Source organism: Strix aluco, chromosome Z, assembly GCF_031877795.1.
Source record: "Strix aluco isolate bStrAlu1 chromosome Z, bStrAlu1.hap1, whole genome shotgun sequence".
NCBI classification, from domain to species: Eukaryota; Metazoa; Chordata; class Aves; order Strigiformes; family Strigidae; genus Strix; species Strix aluco.
The window spans coordinates 96,808,496-96,824,488 of NC_133971.1; the positions used below are offsets into that span (position 1 = coordinate 96,808,496).

Consider the following 15,993-nt stretch of genomic DNA (forward strand, 5'->3'; position numbering starts at 1 on the left):
AGTGTTTGCTGGGGGCACAAGCACTGGTCCTGCAGCAGGTATTATCTGAGCGCTGCCTGCCCCACGGACACTGCCTTAACGTTATATTCTTACATTTCTTCCTGCCCTGAGACTACGGCCATTTATCTTGGGTTGTAGCTACTTCTTACGCCTTTTCTCTTCCTCCTCTTCCTCTTGTTGCTCTGAAACACGGATGGTCTTCAGAGCCAGTTATAACAGGGAGAAAAGGCCAAGGAAGACAGCTCAACTTTGAAGAAAAAAATCTATAGTTAAGAATGGGTTTCAACAGATTTCTCACTTTCTGACCATAAATCTAATTCAGCATCATTTTCAAATATGTATATGCTATACATGGGCATATATAAACATATCTGTTTATATTTATGGGTTATACTTGCCCTCCATGGCGCAGCAAACCTTTCCTTGCAGCAGCGGGGTCACTCGCTCCTGACGCCTGGCCTGGATTAACTGGTTTCACCATAGGTCTCATGCGCTTGGCAGGAGGGACCCTGACTGGCGCCTCGCTCGCGCTGCTGGTGGTGGCATCTGGTGTCTTTCTCTCCTTGCTCTGTTCCCCACAGGATCCCAAGCACAGAAGCAAAGCACCATCTACCAGAATATCCCTCCAGCCAAGCATGTCGTAGGAGGTAGGAAATGAAGGTGTGGAGGTTGCAGAGGAGCAAACCTGACTCCCCAAAATCCCAGGAATGACATAACCACGGAGCAGTGGGGAGGAGGTCTGCTCCGATGCTGCTGTCGCCCTGGCCACGTGAGAGCCGGCCCGGATGCGGACCAGTGCCACGGCGCAGGCACGAGACAGGGCGTAACGCAGCCCCCAAGGGCGAGCTGGTGGGTGTGTGGAGTCTGGTGAGCTGCAGATTAGATCCAGGCACCCAGTGTGAGATATGAGGTGAATTTTAACACCCCCGACTGCCTGTGGGTCGAGTCTTGGCTATAAATCAGAGCTCTGGAGTCTACCAGATGGCCAGGTGCCACAGCGCTACAGCGCTCCGATAAACATGTTGCGTGACAAATGTAGGGTTTAGCGTGCTGTTGGGCCAGAAGCTATCTTAACAGAGAAATCTGTAATTCAGAGTCTGTGGATGTGGATGCAGGTTTGTGTGTGTCTGTCATATGTTTGTCCGTTTACTAGAATGAGAGGCATTTTCCATTCAAAATCATCCTAGATTTTAATTTTCCTTGACCTCAGTAGTAGTTAAGATGTATTTTGAGTCTGGTTACAGATTTCTCCCTAAGAGAATATAAGATCTCATACGAGATAAGATGAAGCCCTTCATCTTATCTCGTATGAAATCCCTTTCCTATAATAAATCTCATCTTTCTAAAAGCAATCCTAGAGCTTTTAGTCCAAAATATGGTAGGAGACTTATTTAAATAAGCAGGAAAGGAAATTGAATTTTTTTCTGCCAAGAAAATATCCAGCGAATAGTAATAGGAGGATCTCAAAAAGGGGAAGTTTAGTTGTAAGCTAGGTTTTTTTCAATACTGAATGTTTAAATATAGTGGTTAAAGAAAAGTACTGTTGCATTGTAGAGAGTGATAATAAGAAATACACAATTATTCTAAAACAAGAAATGCAGGCTTCTGCTCTGCTCTCGTGGATAATATGATACAGGAAATTTTAAGGTGAAAACCTAAAAAAGCAACTGAAGTAACAGATAGTATTAAGTTTTTTGTCAGAAGTTGTAAAGCTTTTAGTCTAAAAAAGAAATTTAGGATTGAAAATATGTAATCTGTGTCTTACCCTTCTTGCTTAAGCTAAGAATGTTTCGCTACCCAGGAAGGAAAAGTTTTGTTATTCAGTAAAAACAACAAACAAATCTGGGAGAGGACAAAAAGGGCATTGTTTATTCTGACATAAAAAAATTAATTGTAAATTGACCTTATTTTTTATTGTATCAGTCCACCTGCAAAATCATTTTTGGCCCCAGCACACTTTTAATGTGCAAAAGCCATGTTTGTCGCTATTTATATTCGATACAGTTAAAACTGATTCCTGTACAGAAAGTGTGGGATGGATACACCACATTTTAGAGTTCTGGATTTCAAGAGCCTTAAAATACTTCAGAAGTTAAATAATTAAGTTATTATTGCACACAAGTTCAGCATTCACTGCAGCATCAAAGGGAAAATGTTTTGACTTGGCAGCACTCCTTGCTGACTGCTGAGAAGTAATAGCGGGATGTACTGGAGGCCTTTTGTCAGGGAAAAGGAGAGGTGGGGTTAAAGATTCCGTTCCTGGAGAAGGAAATCGGTAGTGTGCGGCCCCACGGCAAAGCTCGCTGCTCTGTCTGCGCAGGTGGCCGGGAGATCCCGGGAGATCCCGTCTCGGCACCGTTCTGGGGTCAAAGCGGAAGGAATGCGCTGGTGGTTTCATTTGTCCTGACTGAGACTCTGCACCGCGAGGGCAGCGTCAGGGGCTTTGGTCCCAGCCACTGCAAAGCCAGCGGAGAAAACAGAATCTTCTTACAAAAGAGGAATTTCTCCCGCCCCTGGTTCTGAGGGGTGTATGGCAGCGTCTGGGGGGAGCCAACGGGACCTGTTGTGGTCACTCACAGTCCTGGTGTGATCCGGGTTCTCGGGTGCGGCCGGAGCACCCCGCTGCTGGCAGCACGGGCCCTTCCAGCCCGCTGTCCCTCTGCAGCTGCCCTCGGGCTCTCCTCCTTCCCCGCACAGCCAGGGGCCACGGCGTGGTGCTTCTGGCTGGCTGCAACGCAGTAAGGAAGTATTTTCAGATGGAAACTTTGAGGGTTAAGATTCAGCAGCTGTTGGGAACCAAAACTCTCCTAATTCACGTTACGTCCTGGCACAGCCCCAGCTGCTGTGACAGGATAAAGCAAGGGATGCCAGTTCCCACCTCTGGAAGGGCTGGAGTAACTTCAAACCACCCGTTGCCTCCGCAGCAGCTCACCGAAACAGCTTTACCGGCAGAGTCACGGTGCTCCTGAGGTGACTTGAGGCCTAAATCTGAGATCTAAGGTGTAAGGTCAACATGCTGAAACACCCACCGAAGCCTCACAGAGCAGAAGCGACACTGCAGGGACACTTGCATTGCAGTTGCCTGTGTCTGAACTAAAAAGCCATTGCAGAAGAGCTCTCAGTCTGGCACCGCTTGTAAATGATACTTAGAATTCTCTTCATTTTATTTTCTGAAAGTCAGATACTTAGGGTGACAGACTTTTTCTGCTATGGGGATGTCACGGACACCTGGCTGGAAGGAAAACAAGTAAATCTGTCTGAAAGACAGCATGCACCAGGACCTTTATGCCATGTATAAACTGTGAAATCAATTAACATTTCAGATATTAATACAAAAGCCGTAGTAGCAGCTGCCATCTTTATACTATTACGCAAGCCGACCACAGAAATGCAGTGTAAGAAAACAGACTGTAGTTTTCACTTTATCAAATCAGTTTAGTAGTTAATGGGGAAGAAACAGGGTGTTACAAATATTACAGCCTTGTTCTACAAGTCACTTGCAGGATGTGCCCTAGGCTGGTGCGAGCTGAATTCCACGGCCCTTCTTGAACGTTAAAACTAGTGCAGAACACAAATCCATTTATTTGTCATATAAATTACCAAATCAATATATTCAAATTCTATAGACTTGTCAGACTCACCAGTTCCCACAGATGGCCATGGAGCAGTTGGTGCTGTCTCCGAACACGTATGAGTTCGTACCTGGTGCAGTCCCGTTGCTGGGTGCGAGCAGCCGGGGCCAGACCTGCCCTATCGCCCCTGTGGGCGCAGCCTCCCCTCAGCAGCGTCTTCACACACAGTACGAATGCAGGTGGCCTTGGGGGCTTTGCTGCCTACCAACAGAGATGTTGATAAAACACCATGATTGCAACCAGAATGTGTAGCCATCATCTATATAGTCTGTAAAAACCAAGCTTACAAGCATGAACTTGAGATCGGTGTTACATGTTTAAAGCCATTAATATGATCCAGCAAAGTGATTCACATGTGAAACTTTAAATTCTAGAAAACATGCTGGATGCTTGTACAATATGCTATTCTGTGACAGAAATGGAGGAAATTTCATATTAAAAGGTGTAACAGGGACATTAACGCCAGGTTGCTTCACAGCAAACAAAAGCCTATTACCAAACGCAACTTGTCACAAGAGGTGATAGCCAAAACCTCCACTCTATCTCCAGGAAGGACCTAATCATTTCACATTAATCTTTTTCTGTGAGGTACGTCAGCATCGATACAAGACAAAGTTCTAGGCTGTGACTTTTTTAAGTGTTGCCACGTGCTAAGATGGCTCAGGTCCCCGAAGCGTGTGGCCAGGGAGGCGACAGCCAGCGTGGCCCTGCTGAGGGCCAGGCCACGAAGCTGTGTGGCATCCCTCGCCATGGAGCTGTGCCGTGTCCCTCACCGTGCCGTGTCCCTCATCTCTCGCCGTGGAGCTGTGCCGCGTCCCTCACCAGGCCGTGTCCCTCATCCCTCGCTGCGGAGCTGTGCCGTGTCCCTCGCCGTGGCCACACCATCACACCTGCACCAGCGGCCGGAGCAGCGGCCTGGCCTGGCGTCGCGAGGATCCATGCTGCGGGGCCACGCTGGGGAAGCACACGACCCGTCCGAGCCGGTAAGCGGTCATTGCTCCCGTGCTTTGTTGACTCAGAACCGAAGGACGGGTGATGGAGCGCGGCGGGAGGTACACACCCCCACACCCGCTGACCCGCCTTGGCCTCTCCCAGGGCGCTGCCCCCGGGGCGCTGCGCGGCCCGGTGCGCCGGGAGGGACGGGAGAAGGGAGAACCCTTCCTGGCCCGGGGGAATCGGCCCGGCCCGGCGCGCCCCCCCCCCCGCGTAGGGCACCGCGGCTCCGGGCCAGCCCCGCGCCCTTCGGCGGGGCCGCGGCGCAGCCCGGGGTCAGGGATCGGAACGGCCCCGCTCCGGGCCGGGCCTCCTCGGGCGGCTGGGCTGGGCGGCAGCGCCGGGAGCCATCGCCCCCCCGCACACACACACACACACCCCCCCCCGCCCCGGGCTGCGGGAGGCCGCGACCTGCCCGGCCCCGGCGCCTGCCCGCGCCGCGCTGTGAGGCAGCGGCAGCCCCGCAGCCCTCCCCGCCCCCGGCACACTCCAGGGAGCCGTTTCACACGGAATCACACGGGAGCGTCTCCCCCATCTGTGCAAGCCGAGGCACCCCCACCCCCACCTTCTCCTCAGTCCCGGCTGAGCCTCCCCGCCATTATGTTCCACCATCTCCCGGCCAGGCCGCGCCGCCCTTAGCCCGCCCGCCCGGGGCCGGAGCCGCAGCCGGGCCGGCCCGGCCCGCAGCAGGTGTGTTTGCATGGGGGCGCTGACTCGGCGTGCGGTGGGGGGTCGCCGTCCTCCCGGCCCGGCTCCCGCCTCGCCGCGCGCAGGCCCCGCCACAGCAGCGGCCTGCGGGGCCTGCTCGGCTCGGCTCGGCGCGGGCCGCTGCCCGGAGCCCCGCGGGCGGCTCGGCGGGGTGTGTGTGTGTGTGTATGGGGGGGGGGGGGGGGGGGGGGGGGAGAGGGGGGTCGCTCGGACGTCGCCGTCCCGCCGCCTCCTCCCCGCCGCGGCCTCCCCTCCCCAGGAGGCCCCCGCCGGGCCGGGTTCGGCCGGGCCCGCTCGGGTAGGGCCGACCTCGGGCCCGGGGCGGTGGCGGGGGGGCGCTGAGGGGAGGGGGCCGCGGCCCGTCAGCGAGATGCCCGCGGCGGCCCGGCGAGGCGGGAGCAGCCCGGGCTGAGGGAGCGCCGGGGCGGCCGGCGGCGCGCAGGCAGCGGCAGAAGATGGTGGTTCTCCCCCAGCACGGGGTGGGGGTGAGGGCTGGGGAGAGAGTGCCAGAGCCGCGCTCTCTCCGCAGGGGAAGGGGGGGCGAAGGGTTGTGCCCGAGACCTTTGCTAACAGTTACAGGTGCAGCCCGGAGAGCCGCGGGGCCTCGCTCGGGGCACAGCCTGGCCGGGGAGCCCCCGTCTCACGGCAGACCCCGGCGAGGACGGGGCTCGGCACATAGGAGGCTGTTGGTGGTCCCAGTGCGAGGGTGAGTAGCCACGACAGCAGCGGGGCGAGCACCGTCGGGGCGCGGGGCGAGCGTCGGCCCCGCAGGCCCCGGGCGGCCGAGGAGAGCGGGGGAGCGGGCGAGGCGCTGCGCTGCCGCGGGGCGGGGGGGCGCCGGCCCTCCCCCGGAGGGGCTGCGGCCCCACGGGGAGCCGTGACCTTGGCGAGGAGCCGCCCCGGCGGGAGCCGCGGGGCCGAGCAGGCGGCTGCGCCCAGCAGCCATCTTCGCAGGCTGCGCCCCGGCCTCCCCCGCAGCCCTGGGCGTGGGGGGGCGGCCGGGCGTGGGGCTGCGGCTTCTCTTCTTTCGGTGCCTCCAGGAGAGCGGAATAGCTAAAAAAAAAAAAAAAAAAACAGCTCAGCAGCCAAGTCGGGTGTTGCGAGGAGGGGGCAAAGGAACTATTTTGCAGGCATCTCGCTGCTGCGGAAATGGATTTCTTGAGGGGAGGGAGGTGCGTGCGTGGGGATCTTTGTAGCAGCGCTGTGCAGGGGAGAGAAAATGCCGCTCGCGCGGCCCCAGATGCAGCGGGGAGCGGGGAGGGCGGGCGGGAGGGGACCCGCAGCGGCCGCCCCAGGGCCGTGGGCATGAGGGGGCCGCGGTGACGCCGATCCGCGGCCGCCGTGGGGAGCGGAGGGGGGAGCGCCCCGGGTCAGCAGCCTGGCTCCCCGCCTGTGGCCGAGCCTGCCTGGTGCTGCAAGAGAGATCCTGTGAGGATTTTTATTGCGGTCTCTTTGTTAGCTACAGACAGGCACGCACACACTCACAGCTTTCAGCCAGGTTGTGGGAGGTAAGTGGGGGAGGAGAGGAAGGGAGCGTGTGGGGCGGCTCTGGGGAGCACGGGGGTGCGCGGGCCGGGCTCGAGGGGAGCCGGGGGGCAGCCCTGCCGCCGGCCCCGCCGCCCCAGCAGAAACGGCCTCTGCGATTTTCAGGGACTTGTTGGCAACTCAGCGAGGGTTGCCATAGCTTTTTATGTAGGGTGACCAGAACCGGCTGGAACTGGTTTGAGGCAGATCAGCTCCTGAACACAATGCAGTCACTGAGCTACTACAGTGGGATAGCTTCCTCCCTTCATGGCAGCCAAAAGCAGAGGAGCTTGCAGAAAGATACCATCCCAAAACAGTATGTGAATGCACACTTTAGACACACAGCACTGGTATGTGGCTAATATAGTCATAAAGGATTCTGTATGTAAATGTACATATTTGCAGTAACTGAGATTACTTTGGCTTTTCGTGCCTTTTTATGCTTAAGGAATGGGCAAGAGCTGAGATTTATGACCCTTATTAAAATATTTTTGTTTTGCAAGGGTGGGACACTGGTTATGCAGTCTATTTTAAAACTAAACTGAATAAAATTGATTGAATGATTTGTAATTGTAGTTATGCTTGCGACTGAAGAATGCTGCTTTGCATGCTGTTTTATTTACAGGGTGCTGTCTTGTGGTTTTCTTCTTTAGGAGATGTTAAAGGGGGGGGGGTGGGGGGGAGGCTGTGCCTTTCTGTAAGGCCAAAAGGAAACAATGTTGTTGTAGAATTGTGCATAAAAGCATTGCAAAGATGCTGTAAGGCATACTCGTTTTCCTTTTTTTTTTTTTTTTTTTCTCCTTGTAGGCCTATTGATTGGGGCTGCCTTTAACCCTTTCATATTTGCAGAGGTAATGCATCTGTGGCAGTAACTGAGCATTGGCTAAAAAAATCTTTCAAAGGTCAAGGTTCACAAGGTGAGATGTGGTGTTTGGGGTGTGAATATAACAATAGCATGAAGGTACCTGTATGTGAAAAGTAAATCTGGCTCCTGACTGCACACTTGGCACGTTAGTAAGGAGACAATTGTTTAAGTGTTACTGGGGAAATGCTATTAACGTCCTCCAGTTTTAATAGGATTAAAGCTATTACTTGCAAAGACTTACTGATACCTTGGCTAAATACAGTATTTTCACTGAAATATCTTCTATCCAGATATACATTTTTTCACAGCGTAGAGATACGGAATAGGCCTCTGAGTGACAGTCGTAAATTGTGGACCACATGGCAGTGAACTGTTCTGTGTTGTATTACAGCATTACACATTCAGAATTTGCTGCCTAAATATTTAAAGGTTGCTTGTTTGGCCATATCCGAGTAACCGGATACTTGCTTCTGAATTAAGGTCTTCAGTGTTAAACATGTACTTAATGTAGCCTACACAGAAAAAAACATATAGAATAAATAGTATGGCTGGTGTTTCTTAAACTGTTGTAACCCAGGGAGGATTTTGCAGCAGCCAAGTGGAAAGATGTATTTTAGGGGTTTGATGGAGCTCCAGTGGGTTATTAGTGGCATGAATTATAATATTGTGCAGTAATGAAATAAGAATAGGAAACCGGATGGGCAGTGCATCAGCTCCTGAGGGATGACTACTTTTAACTCAAAGCAAGGGATAATGGATAGGATTTTTTTTTTCCCCCCTCTCATCTAAAAAATAAATGTGTACTTAGGTTTGAGCTGGCATTTGATTCTTACAGGGAAAGCCGAAGGATTCAGAGAGCGGGAGAGGGGGAGAGATAAGAAAGCAGTAATGAATATAGCAAAGGGAAGAACAAAGGCTGTTAGAGCTTACACATTGGAACACTAAACATTTTGCCTTGGGGATTCTTGTGCTAGAACTGTTACTTCCTATAACAGGAAATCAGCAACCCTAGCATCTTAACCAGTATGATTTTTTTTTAAAAAATCTGACCAGTCCTGGCTGTGTTACCTGGTTTGGTAGTCTACAATCAAGATAAATATGGAGGCAAAACATTGAAAATGTTCTGTTCTAGTGTGAAATTAGGGTGTTTTTTCCTCTGTGCTCAGCAGAATAGACAGTCTTAAAAACCTTGAGAGGTTGTGGATATTGGGTAAGTTGTATGGTGGCTGATGGTAGGCAGGGTGCCTGCATCAGAGAGTGACAATACAAGAGAACCTCTGTTTCTGACTGCAGTAGATTACGTAAGGTATTTAGATATTAATTGTAGAAAAGTGAAAATATCATGCTAATGTTTAGCCTGAAATGACGGTTTTGTGGGTTTTAATGTAGCTACAATGTGTGGTTTCTCAGATTTGATAGGGCAGTAAATAGCTTGTTTGGTGGAGCAAAATGCCTGACAGATCACTGTGCTGATTTCTGTTCCTATTTTTCGTAAGTTGGATGCAGAGGTTCTATATTTGACTATAGACATCTGTAGGAAAATTATGCTTGCAAACATGAATTCTTGTTGCATGATAGGAATAGTAGCTATTGCTGATGCTGATGCATGTTCTTTTCCAAGTGTCAGCTAAAATTCATATGTTACAAGAGAGCACCTTTTAGATTTTTTTTTCTTTAGACCAGAATAGTAAGAAGTTTTAAAATTGCAAGTTCTTGAATTGTCACAAAATCCGATGTATCTGTTTTGTTTGGATTTTTGAACACGATCTGTACTATGAATTTTTATTTTTAGCAAAGGAGGTTTTGAATTTGCAGGGATTTTTGTAGGCTGTAAGATGAGAAACCTGAATAGATGCTGGAGTCTGCAGTGTTCTTGGTGAGTTTTATTTCTTTTAGTCTAATAATATTTGTAAATGCTCTTCACCAGATGATTCTGATTTTGCATGTAGGCCGGCTTTCCAGCAGAAAACACTGCTTAATGTTGGAGGGCTGGTCCTCTGTATCAGCAGTTGTGATCTCATTTTACATTGAGGCTTGTCTCAGGTATTTGATCTTGAGAACAGGGGTAATGATTTATCAAGTTCCAAGAAGCCTCTTCTGAATGAATTAAATAACTTTGGTTTTCTTAGAAATGTCAATGTGTGTTAAAATACAAATATGCATACAGATGGCTGAGAATGTATGTTTTAAAAAACCCCAAAACTTGATTTAGGGCCTGTTTGTTGCTGGTGTTGCACAGGCGGGCCCTGCCCAACTTGGAGTGCTCTCACCGAGACTGTGCTTCATGCCGTTTCTGAGCAAGAATTGCTATCCACTTTAAAGTACGTTAAAGGACATAGGCAGGAAGCAAGTGTCATTTAGAACGTGATTCAAATTTACATTAAACTGGGAATCTCAAAATTTTATTCATGATTGTTGTACATTGGAATTATTCACATGTTACTGCCCCAGCCCATTTGACATGTAGAAGTACAAAATTAAGCCATTTTTATAATTCATTTTTAAGTAGAGTGCAAAGAATGATATGGGGATTTACCTGCTTTTTGTGAATTCATCTCCATTTTAGGAGGAATTTGGGAAGTTGCTAGGCTCAAAACCTGAACTGAATCTCTTGATGAATACAGGTAGTTTTCATTTGGCCAGCTGTAGCTAGAGATGGTCCACTGAGCTCCATATGGCGTGGGAGAGGAGATACCTTGCTCGTGTGCTGAAATATCCCTGTTCTTTTTGCCAGCCAAAGGCTGATAGTGGTGAACTTTGAACCAGTCGCGCATGTGGTTGGAGGTGGTTCAGTGGTAGTGTGAGATGAGGAAGTGGACAGGCTTCAGAAGATAACCCCTCTCTTCCTTCCCAAAGAGAACCTGAGATACCCATTTTGCAAAAAAATAAGAAGGTTCAAAAATGGAGGAGTCGGACTACAAGATAAGGCTTTTGAGGAGTCATAAACTACAAGTAATTCTATCTTGGCTGTTAAAAAAACCTTGTGGAAATTTGCTGGAGAAGACAAAAATTCTCAAGAACTGTTTTTACTTTCCCCTATTGCAGGGGAAAAGGGCTCATCTTTTAACAGGTCAGATAAGAAGGATCCATAATCAGATGCAGGATATAGTAGGAAAGAGGACAAAGGCAATTGCCTGCTCTTTTGTAATCAGCTACAGGGTTGGATATGTTTTGAAAACAACGGTAACATGCTTATGGTTGTAAAACAACTCGGGCTGCTTTTGGGGCTGTCTTGTGGGTTTGAGATGGCTTGGTAACATAATTGCAAAACTCAGCTGAGCCATAAGCACGGAGAGCATTTTGTCCTACCTTGCATTAAAGACTGAATAAGAGACTCCTCTGCAGGGATCTTGCATTCCTAAGGCTCTAAACCTGGATCCATTGGACAAAGTTGTGCCTGTATGAATTAACAGCGAACAAGGCAACAAAAGTTCTTAAGCTTTAATCTGGCTGCAACTGCATCTGCCTTCTGTGCGTGGAGACAAGGATCATTCTCGTGGCTTCTGGGACTCCCAGATGATTTTGTTTACCAGGAGAAGACAATGTGTGTGCACACGCAGGGTAGGTCTGTAGCTGCGCCAGGTTATAGCAACGCCCCACGAACGTGGTCCAAGTGCCATTCGGTATCTCTGTGATCTTTTCCATCACTTCCATCTTCTGCCATCCTAAATGTGATTTGCTGCCATTGCTTTCATTCCTGGCGGATGTGATTTTGGATCTCCAAAATTTGTATGGAAGACACTCCTGAATTGAAAAGTTAAAAACATTGTAAACAATTACAAACAAACTGCACTTTTATTCAAATCAACAGAATACACTTGGTAATTCATTGACTTTGGTAGTTTTATTGCTTGTTTGTTTTCAGCATTTGGTAGTTTAAAACAACGCCTGCAGCCAGTGTGTGGATTAACAGGCTTCTGTGGTATTCTAGAACTAGATGAATGAAAGACTGAGTGGAGGAATGGGTTTGTTAAATATTTTTTTTACCGTTTGGTAAATACTTTAGTAATTCTTCTAAAATAATACTGTCTTTTGTGTATGATACTGAACAATGTTTTGGATTAATAGTTGAGAAAGGTTGGCATTCAATTTTTTTTCCTCCTTACGGCATCCCAATTTGTTTATAGCATCTTAGTTGTACAGCTCACGTGGAAGTAGATCAAAGTCAAATGTCAGCCGGTGTTGTCCGCTGTGGAAGGAGGCCGCAGGGACAGCCTTATAAATCACAGCCGCTAGCAGAGCTTTGGGTAGCTTCACTCCCTGTCCCGATCCCAAAATGCTCCACCCGACCATGGCGTGAGCTGGGATGGTGCTCTGGATCAGCAGCCGGTGGGCAGTGATCTATCTGATAATGCTCTCTAGCTGGCTTCTGGTTGGTGGTGCGCTCTGAAAATGCATTTAGATACTGTCGTAAGTGGGTGGCAAGGCAAGTGAGTGTGAGTAGGTCTGGATGCTAGTTAGTGATTTAAATCTTTTTTACTGTGAGGGTGGTGAAATGCTGGAACCTGCTGCCTTGAGAGGTTTTGGGATCTCCATCTCGAGAAGTACTCAAAACCTGTCTGGACAGTGTCCTGAGGGTCCTGCTGTAGCCGAGCCTGCTTTGGGCAGAGGAGTTGGAGTTCCCGAGGTCCCTTTCAGCCTCAGCTATTCTGAGATTCTGTGAAATGCCTGTTGAAAACTTTTTTGGGCTAGTAAAGAATAAATCTTAACATTTTTCTGAAACTGTCAACAGCAAGGTTACTGCATTGAGGGGAAAAAAAAAAAAAGCTAAAAATTTTAATACTTGAAATACTGGGCTAATACTTACCCTCCAAAGCTTTTTTGAGGGGTAGGAGGGAGGAGGAAAATTGGTAGAATATGCTCTTAGAAAACCAGAAGTGCAGATTCAGATTTCTCTTACTCTTTGAGGCTCATGCATGGAGACAAATTGGATTTTTCTCTTTTTTTTTAAAAAAAAAAAAGGCAAATAGATACAGTGTATAGAGTTGAAATAGCAGATTGCTTGGTATAAATTTTAACTGTAAAACACCCCATACTTCACAAAGATGTTTACATAAGGACTGGCATGACCCTGTTGATAGTATGGATGATAAACAGGACCATTATCCTAAGAAATCAAAATGGTGCCTATTATGAAAGTTGTATTTCTGGAAGCAGGAATCTGTCTGAGTTTTGCAACAGTAACAAGTCATGGGACCTTGATAAGGAAAAAGGAACCTGTATTTTATGTGAATGTGATAGACATTGCTGATTGTGGTTAAAGTGGCCTCTTGCGTATCCTACTTGCCTGCTGCGTGTTTCAAACCACACCGAGTTGTGATTTGAGATGTGGTTCTCGTTTCCTGAAGAAGGTTTGGTGGTTGTATTAGCATATTGCTTATGTCTTTCTTTCAGATACTCAACTTTCAAAGTAAATAATCAGAAGTGTTAGTCAGTCATAATTACTGATACATATTGAATAACCAATGAACTGCTCATAACCTGTGTGTTAGGCTGATGTTTGCCTAATGTTAGGATATGTATTACTGTAATTCTGATTGAATCACTTAAATCTTCTCTCCCTGATGAAATTTCTTGGCATAACAATACAGAAACTTTTTTAAAAAAAAAAAAAATCTTTTATGCTGGTTAGGCTTGTACTACTCCCTGTTCAGGCATTTTGTTCCAGAATGAGCATGGTGTTATTTAGGCATCATTACTCGTGTTTGAAGTGGAGTAATTACACCAGATTATCAGAATTTTGTTCTGGAATAGTGTGTCTAACTGGTAATTTATACCAGTCTAACTATAACAGAATAATTGTTATATATGGTTATACCAGAAGTATTCTTCCAGGATCAAGACATTAGCACGTGCTAGTCACTGAAAAGTGGTGACTCAACCTTCTTGTTTTCACAGTACTGAAAAGAGTGCTGATTGTCTTTGAAGAACATACAAAAGAAAAGGTCTCTGCCCTAAAGAGTGAACAGTCCACAACTGTACGTAGTGCGAGTGGAGGTAAAAGCTGTAGGAAGAGTTTAGGGAAGGTAAAGGAATGTAGTCACAAGAACTTGAATTCCTTAAGTAGATGAAAAATAAAGTCGCGTTTTTTCCTGTTTCCTTAAATAATGAACAGACTTGCTGCTGAGGGAAGCTTGAACTGAGTAGTTGTTTGAACAAAAACATGGAGTTACATATTGTAAGTGTAGACAGTTATGTGGGATTTGAAGGCAAAGGGTAGGAATTTAATACGGTAGAAAAGAGGGGGCTAGTACAGACCATTACAGCAGTTTGCACAGAGTCACTAGACTTTTGGTTGAGCAGTGAAGATTTGGATGAGCAGGAGGGTGAGTATCAAGGAGGAAAAGTTGGTCAGTTCTTTAAAGGTTAATGATGAAATAAAAGAATAAAAATTGATCATTTAAGATGGTGCTTGTGGTCCAGAAAGGATAGTTAGAAGCTTTCATGTGTAGAGAATGTGAACTGGAAAAGTATTGGAAAGGGAGGAGGATTATTTGTCATTGCTAGGCCTGGAAAGCTTGAAGTTGTTCTTGTACCTGGCAGACAAAAATCAGAGTTTTGAGCAGTTTGGAGATATGACCTGTCTGGGAGCTGTCAGGTGATTCTGTTTTGTCTTTATTAGGCTGTTGAACTTCCCCGAAATGAGTCTGGTTTGAGTGTTTACAGTTGCTTGGCTTTACACCAAAAAGTACCTTTTAATTTCACCAGCAGTTTATAGGCAGCTTGGCCTTTCTTTTAGAGAATACTGTGCCCCATCTGCAGCTGTCCTAGAGCCCAAGCTACAAGATAAATAATGTTTAGAAAGCGAGAAAAAATGTTTTCTGCTGTGTGTTTCTCTGCTCCACCCCTGTCTTGGCAGAGTACGTGAAAGGGTAGTTTGGTTTGGTTTTCCTCACAGGGCTAGAGTCCCTCCACCTGGCATGGGTGTGGATACAGTGCTTGAGGAGGAGTGACAAAAATTCCATGTAATAAAACAAAACTGCCTTTATTAATCCATCAGAAGCAGCTATTTCCTTCTAAGCCCTGGTATTTCTTCGGTTGATATTTCTGTCACTGCGTACCTGAGCCTTCCTCACATCAACACGAGTAGTTGCTGTGAGAAAGCAGTACTTCAGGGTGGTCTCGGGAGTCCCTGATAACAGGGCAGAAGCTCCGGGACGCACTGCATCTTGCAGATGTTTCCCCCTTTTTCTGGGGATCAGCCTTTTAAAATCTTTGAATACATCCTTGGGCTTTCCATCTTAACAGCCAGGATTTGAAGGCCCAAAAACTTTTACAAGAATTTAACTGTTTCTCCTGGGTGTAGCATCAAATTCTTGTCCTGCTTGTTTCTTCCACTGTCAGTAGAGAGTTGTCACGGACTCGTTCTTGTTTTGACATAATTACCCAAGCGAGTGCTTCACTGTAATGTGTTACCAGATGAACTGGAGTGAAAAGGCTAACTGGGAAAAGTGAGACAGTGGAACGGTCAAGGGGTATCTTCCTTTGGCTAAAACCTGTGCTGTTTTCTTCACGCTGTTCATAGAAAGCACTTACTTCAGGAGATGCGTTTCCAAAGGAAGAAGAATGTAGGAAGTCATGCACACATGCTTTGAACAAAGCATGAACACGGACAGTCTGGGTTTATCCTCCAGAGCTTAATTCACACCTTGCATTTCAGCAAGATACTGATGTACAAATAAGGGTGGATGTTGTCACCGAGGAGATGAATGGAAATGGTGAAGTAAGCATATTCAGAGCCTGCTGTCTTCAGTTTCTAAAACCCATGGTATCTTCCCAGAAGCCCTGTCGCCCACCATCAAAAAGGCAGAACCCAGAAGCATTGCACCTCACTGCTCTGTGGCTCTCTGGCTGTGTAATTCCCATTGGCCATATCCAGAATTCTTTCCTTTTTACTTACTTTTATCACTGAATAACAGGTAAGCAAAGTAACACTAGAATTTTTAAAGAAACTAATTTTCTTTAATAATTTTTCTCAAGCAGTTCAATCACCCTAAAGGTTGCCCATCTTACAACAGAAGTGATAGGCTTTTCCTGGCGTTCTCCTGGTATGGGTCAGTGGACAGCCAGGTGGAGAGACAGGAAATGGAACTAGACCATGGGAAGGAAAAGCAGTGTTACAAAGGGAGACTGTCAGCTGGAAATGAAGTAGTACTTTGGACAGAGTCAGTAAATCTAGGAACTGACTCTTTATACGAGTATCCACGTAATTAGGGGTGTTTAATTTATCTATCCATTGTTCATAATGTATACTTCAAGTTAGCATTTCTC

At 47.5% G+C, this 15,993-nt stretch overlaps 1 protein-coding gene across 13 annotated transcripts in view; it reads left to right on the forward strand.

The window, feature by feature from the left end:
- Positions 1-5,216: 5,216 nt before the first annotated feature.
- The window catches only part of LOC141918230 (zinc finger protein 532), a 48,962-nt gene continuing 38,185 nt past the window's right edge, over positions 5,217-15,993 (forward strand). For 3 of the 13 annotated variants that reach the window (XM_074812445.1, XM_074812446.1, XM_074812447.1), the window contains exons 1-2: positions 5,798-6,039; positions 7,665-7,774. The gene's annotated coding sequence lies outside the window, so the exon portion shown is untranslated. Of the gene's footprint in view, positions 5,316-5,797; positions 6,040-6,449; positions 6,506-6,629; positions 6,842-7,002; positions 7,208-7,369; positions 7,775-15,993 lie in introns of those variants that run through there. The other 10 variants (XM_074812436.1, XM_074812437.1, XM_074812441.1 and 7 more) reach the window with 10 other exon arrangements.